The following is a 9,530-nucleotide window of genomic DNA, read 5'->3' on the forward strand; positions in this document are numbered from 1 at the left end:
ATGGCCGCTGAGCCTGCGCATCTGGAGCCTGTGCTCCGCAACGGGAGAGGCCACAACAGTGAGAGGCCCGCGTACTGCAAAAAAAAAAAGAAAATATAATTTTCATTTTTAAATGCCGCATAGGTAAAAGCATTTCCAGGTGGGCAGTTGGGATACAACTGAACTTGTCAGAGAATTAGTGGTTAGTAACTTAAAAATGAGAATAAAAAAGTTTTGGTGTAATAAATAGCCAAAAGGGTTATTGTTTCTGGATTTTGGCAGCTTGGTCATTTTGTGTAAAGCACCCTACCTTATTATGAATTATATTTTTAAAAAGTCCAAATTTAGGCTATTTACAACCTTTATGCTTGTTTTTCTTTAGTGCATTTTGAACCTGTTGAGAAACTTGTCATTTGAAAATAATATGTGTGATGTCTGCTCTCAAAATCAGGTCATATTTCTGTGTCATTTTTTCAGGATATAAATCTAGGTAATGAGATCACTGCCCAGCAGGTCATTCAAATCCATGACGTTTAGTCTGGTTTTTCGAGGTGCATTTACTCTCAGGCAGTGCTGCTCAAACTTCTCCAAGCATGCATACAAATCACCTGGGGATCTTGTTACAATGTGGCTTCTGACTCAGTAGGGCTGGTTGGGACCTGAGACTGCATTTCCAGGCTGCTCTTGGCCGAGGCCTAAGTCATGGATCCTGAGCCAGACTCAGTCAGTTAGGTTTTCGATAGAGCTGAACAGAACAATGACAAAACAAATAACAATAAAGGCAGAAGAGTTGATTCTCTCGCATAAGTGACGTCCACAAGTAGCCAGTCCAGAGTAAAAACGGCAATTCCATGAAGGCATTAGGGACTCAGCTCTTAACTTTTTGCTTCATTTCCTAGTGGTGGGTTCCATGTTGGTGGACCAACATGGTCCAAGTTGGCTGCTGGAACTTCTGGTTCCAGAAGGGAGAAGGCATAAAAGACCTGTCTCTAAGCTGAGCCAGGCTCCATAGGGCAGCCTTTCCCTTTGCCTTCTCCCTTTTCCTTCTCCTTCCCCTCCTCCCACACCCTCCACCCCCAAGTTCCACCTCCCACTCAACACTCTGCTTATATGTCATTGACCAGAACCTGATCACAGGCCAAACCCTGCTGCAAGGAAGTTTGGGAAACATGTTTTATTGAGTTCATTGCTGCCCAAATAAAATCAGGATTCTTTTTTTTTTTTTTTTTTTTACTGAGGAGGAAGGGAGAAAGAGTTGTTTGTGGCCACAAGCTATCTTTGCCATGCAGCATACATTTTCCTCCCCATGAATATTATAATTCCTGGTTATCAGACCCTAAATACCTCTTCTCCCTCCTTGCTATTTGCTTCTATCATAAATGGAGGCAGTTATGTCTTTCCTTTTTTTTTTTTTTTTTTTGGTTTGACAAGAAGTAGCTACTGTTTTTCTATTTTATTTATTTACTTATTGAATTTTTAAATTTATTTATTTTTTTATACAGCACGTTCTTATTAGTCATCCATTTTATACATATGAGTGTATACATGTCAATCCCAATCGCCCAATTCATCACACCACCATCCCCCTGCTGCTTTCTCCTCTTGGTGTCCATACGTTTGTTCTCTACATCTGTGTTCTGCCCTGCAAACCGGTTCACCTGTACCATTTTTCTAGGTTCCACATATATGCGTTAATATACAATATTTGTTTTTCTCTTTCTGACTTACTTCACTCTGTATGACAGTCTCTAGGTCCATCCGCGTCTCTACAAATGACCCAATTTTGTTCCTTTTTATGGCTGAGTAATATTCCATTGTATATATGTACCACATCTTCTTTATCCATTCGTCTGTCAGTGGGCATTTAGGTTGCTTCCATGACCTGGCTATTGTAAATAGTGCTGCAATGAACATTGGGGTGCATGTGTCTTTTTGAATTATGGTTTTTTATGGGTATATGCCCAGTAGTGAGATTGCTGGGTCATATGGTAATTCTATTTTGAGTTTTTGTTTTGTTTTGTTTTTGTTTTTTTTGCGGTACGTGGGCCTCTCACTGGGTCATATGGTAATTCTATTTTTAGTTTTTGTTTTGTTTTGTTTTTGTTTTTTTTTGCGGTACGTGGGCCTCTCACTGTTGTGGCCTTTCCCGTTGTGGACCACAGGCTCCGGACGTGCAGGCCCAGCGACCATGGCTCACGGACCCAGCCGCTCCGCGGCATGTGGGATCTTCCCGGACCGGGGCACGAACCCGTGTCCCCTGCATCGGCAGGCGGACTCTCAACCACTGCACCACCAGGGAAGCCCTAAGGCAGTATTTTTTAAGCTTCTTGGGTGATTTCCCCGTGAGGCTGTCCTAGGTTCTCTGTGCATAATTCTGACATCTGCCTTCCCACTGTGATAGTTCCTTGCTGTGGGAAGCTCAGCCTGTGTATTCAGCTCTTCCAGAGTTTGCTGGCAGACTTTGCGAGCCAACATACATAGTATGGCACGTTGTGCGTTTTCTGTGAATGTATCCCTACTTCTGAAGACACCTAGTCGATTATACTGTGTAAGAGATGGATCAACCCACATTTAGAACAAGAGAAGAAAGCAAAAAGGACTCATAAAAATATATAATACTGGCCCATGACCCATCACCAAAAATACTTGGAGCTAGGTATTCTTGGAATTCATAATTTTTCAGATGCTGGAAAGATAATATGATGCATATACTAAATATTTCATGATCTCCTCTGGGCTTGTGGCTGTGCCCTTCCGTAAACCCAGGTCAGGTTTTGTCATTAGAAGAAATCAGGCCAGGTTTTGCTTGTCAAAGGAGTTGCAAAAAAGAACTTGGTATTTTCAGAGCTTTTCGGATTTCTGAGTCTTAGATGAGAGAGCGTGGCACTGTAGTTCCGTGGTGACTCCAATCTAGGGTTTATCAATCATGAATTAAGACTTCAGCCCTTCTTTGATAAAACCTCTACCGCCCATAGACTAGTCTCCCATAGACAGAACGTCTTTCTTCTAGAAAGGAGTTGAAAAGCACAGGGGGGCCTCAGAAAATTAGGACTCCTGGTGCCTTCTTTCTTTTTTGGCCACACGCCTTCCAGGAGCATGGTGTGTGGTAAGCATGAAACCCCCACCCAGGAAACCAGTGCTCACTGGGCTGTCTTCCTTCCGAACAAGGTGGGTCGGCAGTGGTTTCTCCTCTTCAGGTCACGGTAGCCAAGAAGCCGAAAGGAGCAGCTGGTCTCCTTTCTGCAGCCCCCCACTGCCTTAAGAGCCCTTCTCTTTCCGCAGCCTGAAAGTCTGCTCAGACTTTGCAACCCACTGTCCTGTCTTACAATCAGCTGCAGAAGACATTGTTTACAGGCTCTTGCCTTTTTCCTTTTGAATTTTTTAAAACCTATTTTGGAAAGAACAGATCAGATGTTGGCGCCTTCGTGACGGAGCAGCTATAAATACATTCTGAGGGATCTTGGACCATGCAATTTCTAGCAGGTGGTAAACTTGCTCACCTGCTTGATATTATCTAAAAAAGTGTGTTTCTGGCCCAGGAATTCATTTCTCCCTATTTCTGAGTCTTCCACTGACAGCCAGATATTTACTTCTCATATACCTCTGTTCTTCCTGAATCCTAAATGAATAAGTTCCTTGTTTCTTTCAAAAAAGGAATCCAGAGTTTTCTCCTTTCCAGGTTATGTTTGGGTCTCCCTGGAAAGTTCAGTGTCATAGCACCTTGACCTTGGGCTGTAAGTGCTCAAAAGGTTAGTTCAGACCCAGACTTTGCAAATGATCTTTGCAGTTTCTTTTACTTTCTCTAGTATAGTTTATTGGTGGTTCCCCCAAATTTCATTCTATTGGAAAATCTTATTACCGTAATAGCATCTTGACTATACAAAGATAGAAATAATAAGATGGAAAGAGTAGTGAATCGGAATTTGAATTCTAGGTTTGCCTATGGCTGGTTGTGCTACCTGAGAAGAGTCATTTAACTTTTCTGGCCCTCTATTTTTCATCTTAGGATTCAGCTATCTACTTAATTGCATTATTGTGAGGATTAAATGGAAAAAAATATAGGTAAAATATGTAACAGAGTGCCTAGCTCAGGGTGGACACCTCAGTAGATATTAGTTGAATCTGAATTGCACTTTTAAAGATTTCATTTATTGTCACAGCACTGTACGTAAAGACATTTTAGAGATGAGGAAGTGAGAAGACATTTAGCGACTTGTTTACTGGGGCCAGGAAATGAATTCAGGTCACCCGGCTTCTGGACTGGACGTAACTTTTAGGCTGAGAAATTCAGGGGTGAGAGAGTTTGATGATTTGGAAACTTGGACTTTAATCGTTGGGAAGTAGGAATATTCACACCTCATGCCTTAGAGTTCTTAAAGGGATGGCAAATAAAGTGGTTGGAATTCGATAAATGATGAATATAATGTAGTCTAGGATGTCACCTGTGATCAGTAGAGGGCTATCTCTTTTATTTGGGGTAACTCGATATTTCTGGAGCATCCTTTAATTCTACACCCCTCCATGACACTGTTCCTTTTTGTAGGATGCAGGAAAATATAGGTCAACTGTCTTGTCCAAAAAAAAAAAAAAAGTCTGAGTATGTTCACGGGTATTTTTATTGCAGCCACATCTACCAGTTCTTTGGAAACACCTGGAAAATTTATTCATCAGCATGTCTCTAGAAAGCCTATAAAAACTTTTGAAACTCAGCAATCTCAAATGAAGCACTTTGTGAGCTGTGCTTGATTTGAACGCGTTTGACTCTTAGTAAATTTCCCATCTGCCTTCCTTTTTCTATTAGACGAAAAAGATAATATGCCAGAATGTGATAACCTATTGTTCTGTTTTGAAGAGTTGCTTTTCACTTGTTTAAATTGTTAGAAATGTAAGGGTTGATATACCTTTCCTATTTTCACAGTAATATCAACTAATTTCATCTGACCTACACCTATTGGAGCACACTCTAAATTATATATCTCTCTGCTGGGGAGAGGGGAAAATGTGTAATGTAATGCTCAAGAAAATAAATGATTATTTATGAATATGCTTTGGTTAAAAGCCTATTTACACCTTAATTTTAAACTTAGGCCTTCTATGAGTAAATTATTATAATTTAAATAATTATATATATAATTATATATATAATTATTTAATTTAAATAATTATATATATAAAATTATATATATTTAATTATTTAATTTAAATAATTATATATAAAAAATTAAAATACATAATTTTATATATATTTAAAAGGCCACATCATGCTTCCACTAATCATTGCAATTAACTCAGATGGAATTTTTCCCCAGCTGTAAGAATGATGATGAATTGATGATTTAATATTTTTAGAGTGACTTAGTATCATATATTTTGGGGGGTAGGTTTTACTTTGAAATAATTTTAAACACAGAAAAATTTCAGTTTCAAGAATAGTACACATAAGTCCTATATATCCTCCCCCAGATTCACCATTTGTTAATATTCCACCATATTTTCCGTATCTCTCTCTCTCTACATATACACATATTATTTCTTCTCAACCCTTTGAAATTAAGTTGCAAAAGGTGTGATGCTCTGTTACACCTGTAAATACTTCAATGTGTAACAAGAACATTCCCTACATAGCCGCAGGACACCCATCCAAATCAGGAAATTAACATTGATATTGTACAATCTTCAATGGGGATCCCAGGTCCCCATTCAAACTTCACTGATTATCCCCACGATGTCCTTTATATGTCCAGAATCATGCATTGTATGATGTTGGCATGTCTGTTTAGTCGTCTTCAGTCTGGAACAGTTATTTAGTCTTCTCTTATCTTCCATGATCTTGACATTTTTGAAGTGTTCAAGCTAATTACTTTGAAGAATGTCCCTCAGTTTGGGGTTGTCTGATGTTTTCTCATGATTACATTCAGGTATATCACAGGAATATCTCAGAAACGACTCTGTGTTCTCGGTACGTATTATCAGCAGGTACGTGATGTTGATTTAACCTATTATTGGTGATGTTAATTTTTCTCATTTGGTTAAGATGGTGTCTGTCGGGTTTCTCCACAGTAAATTTAATAAGAAATTTGTGGTGGGATATTAAGTATTGATAAGTATCCATTACAATGTTAATAAGTATTTTGTGGCGAGATAGTTTAAGACTGTGTAAATATCTAATCCCTCATTAAACCTTTACCCATTAATTTTGGCATCTACGGATGCTTTTCACCTGACCCGATCATTATTAAGATGGTTGGTAATTAATTATATATGCTACCATTCCTTCTATACATATTCGTTGGCATCCTACTATAAGGTAGAGCTGCCTCTTCTTATTTATCTATGTCAGTATGGATTCATGGATTCCTGTTTTATTGAATGATTTATCATCCATTACTGGTACTACTGCTATTAATATTACACTTACTATGATGCTTCAGCTGGCTCAGATTTGGCCAGTGAGAGCCTTTTCAAGCTCCTGTGACTTTTGACAGTCTCCATCATTCTTGGAGAACTTCCTTATTCCTCACACAAGAAATCCAAGCATGTCTGATACTTTTGCTGCCCCAGGCTTGGAGTCATCCATTTCTGCAAGAAGCCCTAGTTATTTTTAGCTGAGAATGGTACTTAGAAATCAAGATTTAGGCATTGAAAGTGCTTGATGCTACCAGGGTGTCATCATTTCCATGTCCTCTCTATGGGTAGAGCTATATATACACATACATACATTATCTATATCTATGTATTCTGGAAACCCTGTGTTCATGCCAATGCCTCCAGTTACAATGCAACATTACACGAGTTAGTTATTCTAGTCTTTCCTTTCCCAGATTTGTACCTCCCTCTCCAACAGTGAGAAGCCTGGCTCCCATCTCCCTCAACATAGCTGATTAATTCTTTCAGATGTAACTCCCACTCATCTCCAGTGATTCTTTTTTTTTTCTTTTTTGGCCACGCTTTTGCATGGCTTGTGGGATCTTAGTTCCCCAACCAGGGACTGAACCCTGGCCCTCGGCAGTGAAAGTGCCAAGTCCTAACCACTGGACCGCCAGGGATTTCCCTCGTCTCCAGTGCTTCTGACTCACATTGGCCAGCGCAGGGCGAGAGCCAAGAGGTCCCCCCAGCGCTGGTGGTACGCCAGCTGAGAGTCCCTCACCCCTATGGTTTTGAATGAATCTTGACTATTTTACTGAGGGGCTGTAATCTAGTGGTTAAGTGTGAGATCTCTACAGTCAGAATGTCAGGTTTACATAACAGCTGGGCCACTTGATAGCTGTGTGATCCTGGGCAAACTAGTTAACCTCTTCTCGGCTCTAAGATCTTTCTCTTCAAAGACAGGCCATAGCAGGAGAGGGCAGGCCACCCTGCTGCTTCTTGCTGACTTGGGTACAGATCCGGAGTCTCAGAGTAAAGGCTTCTGCCTTCGCTGGTCAAGCAGCCATTGACTGAACAGTGAGCCACAGCCCTCAGCAGGCCCCGGGGCTGGAGCACGTGAGAGGGCTTCCGGGGAGTGGGTGGCTGTACCAGCCAGGTGGGCCAGGTATCATAAAGAGGGCTTGCCTACGGCATCAATCCACTTGGGATAACTATAACCCAGTGCAGAATCATGTCCAGTCGTGCCCTTAGTTTCTTCATCTGCAAACTGAGGGTGGTGCTCTGGGCTTCCCGATCTTAGGAAATTGTCATGTGAGGATCAACCGAGCTAGCGGTCCCCAGTGCACGAAGTGGGAGACGTTTAAAGAACATTTCTCACCCTTACCCCCTTGTAAATCCAATACATCTTCACTGCAGAAAATTTAGAAAACCAATGTAAGCAAAAATAAGGTATTAGCTGTCACTGGTAATATCACTGGTAACCCCACCAGGCAAAGATAACCATTCACACTTGGGAATATGTCCCTCCAGTCTTATTTCTGGGCACATCGTCGTAAGGTACGAAGATTATGGAGTCCCCGCTTCCTTCTCTTCTCCCTGTACGAGGTGAGGACCAGATTCCTTCTGCGGATCGTTCCCGGATACCCCTGAGCCTCTCGCTGGCTGGACCCAGCAGTACAACAGTCCCACAAAGCAGGCAGCAGGCAGGCCAGGCCAGGTCTACGTGTGCAGCCAGGGGACCTCGCACCACGCACGCCTCCTGGGGCGGGGCGGGGGGTGGGTGGTGGCGTGCTTCTTCCTTCCCAGGTGCAGGAGGCCAGGAAACAGGTTTTCTCACCCTTTGATCATGATGAGTCATCTGCTGCGGAAGCTGCCTGCAGCCCAGATTCCAGGGGAAATAGCAGTGCAAGCCTCTTCTATTCGAGGGCCACCCCGTGGCAGCTTCTCTGGGTTGGCGTGTTTGGGAAAGCGGATAGGCTCAGAGGATGTGGAGGGTCATCGTCCTGAGAGATGTGCGCACATTGACTCACGGGCTTCCCATCCCGTCTGCCCTCCCTGTGATGCTGGTGTCAGCTGGAATGGCTGCTCCGCTGACCGCACACTTGGTCATTTTGTCAATATTTTCTCAAAGACTGCCTAACACTATATCGGTGCCTGGGGAGAATATAAAAAAGCGAGCTTTATTCCCGCAGATTTTTTACCATATAACTAATGAGTAGATACTAGTCCAAGTTCAAGATAGCTTTGAAGAACCTTCAAGCAGCTCCTCTAAGGATCCACTGATCTTCTCAGCACTTATGTCCATCAGAACTCACCAGTCTGGGCCCTGTTCTGGCACTTCATATTTTGATTCATTTAATAAACATATTAATCTGTGCTGGGTATTCTGGCCCAAATTTGTTCCTCACTATCTATTAGTGTTTTCAATTTTCACCCTTAGAGATTTGAGACCTTTGTGTCTAGAAGATTTTATTGGCCAAAAAGCAAGTGTCTGATTAAACCATAAATAGCCCTTGAGCTTTTTCAGCGAATGCATTGCTGTGTGTTAGTTGATACAAGCTCTGTGTAGGGCCTACATGGAGGGAAGGAGGGGAGGAACACACCAAGGGAGGCGGTGATGGGGACCCAGGAGGAACTAAAGCCAAGCATCATGTGGTTTCATCATTTAGCAAGCATTTGGATGTAGCTCATTACTTTATTCAAATCCATCACCTCTGCCCCGTGTCTTTACTTCCCTCCTCCCCAAGCTTAGCAATGTTATAATCGATGCTTTGCCCAGTGCTCTTCTGGAAGACCCTGATGAAATCTCTCTCTGGAGGGCTCTCCCCCTGCACCTGAGCAACTGAATGTGGCTGCAGAGATATCCCCAGCCGTGAAGACTATTTCACATTTATAGCATGACTGTTAACCTTAGGGAGCCCTGGACACACCTGGCAGCCCTACCTCATTCCCCTAGTCAATGAACTCTTTTCTTCTCGGAGAAGACCACTTCACATCTTCTGTCCCTTCCTGAAATTCTAGCACCTCCTCACTGTTCCACCCTCTCAGCTGATGACCTTGACTCCAGCTGATAAAATAGACGTGATCCCAAGAGAACAGCCTGGATTTTCCCCACCAAATCTACCCACCTCCTTGCCTTTGTAAGAGACAGTTTGCTTCCTCTTTTGTTACAAAACAAAACCAAA

Source organism: Physeter macrocephalus, chromosome 11, assembly GCF_002837175.3.
Source record: "Physeter macrocephalus isolate SW-GA chromosome 11, ASM283717v5, whole genome shotgun sequence".
Lineage (NCBI taxonomy): Eukaryota > Metazoa > Chordata > Mammalia > Artiodactyla > Physeteridae > Physeter > Physeter macrocephalus.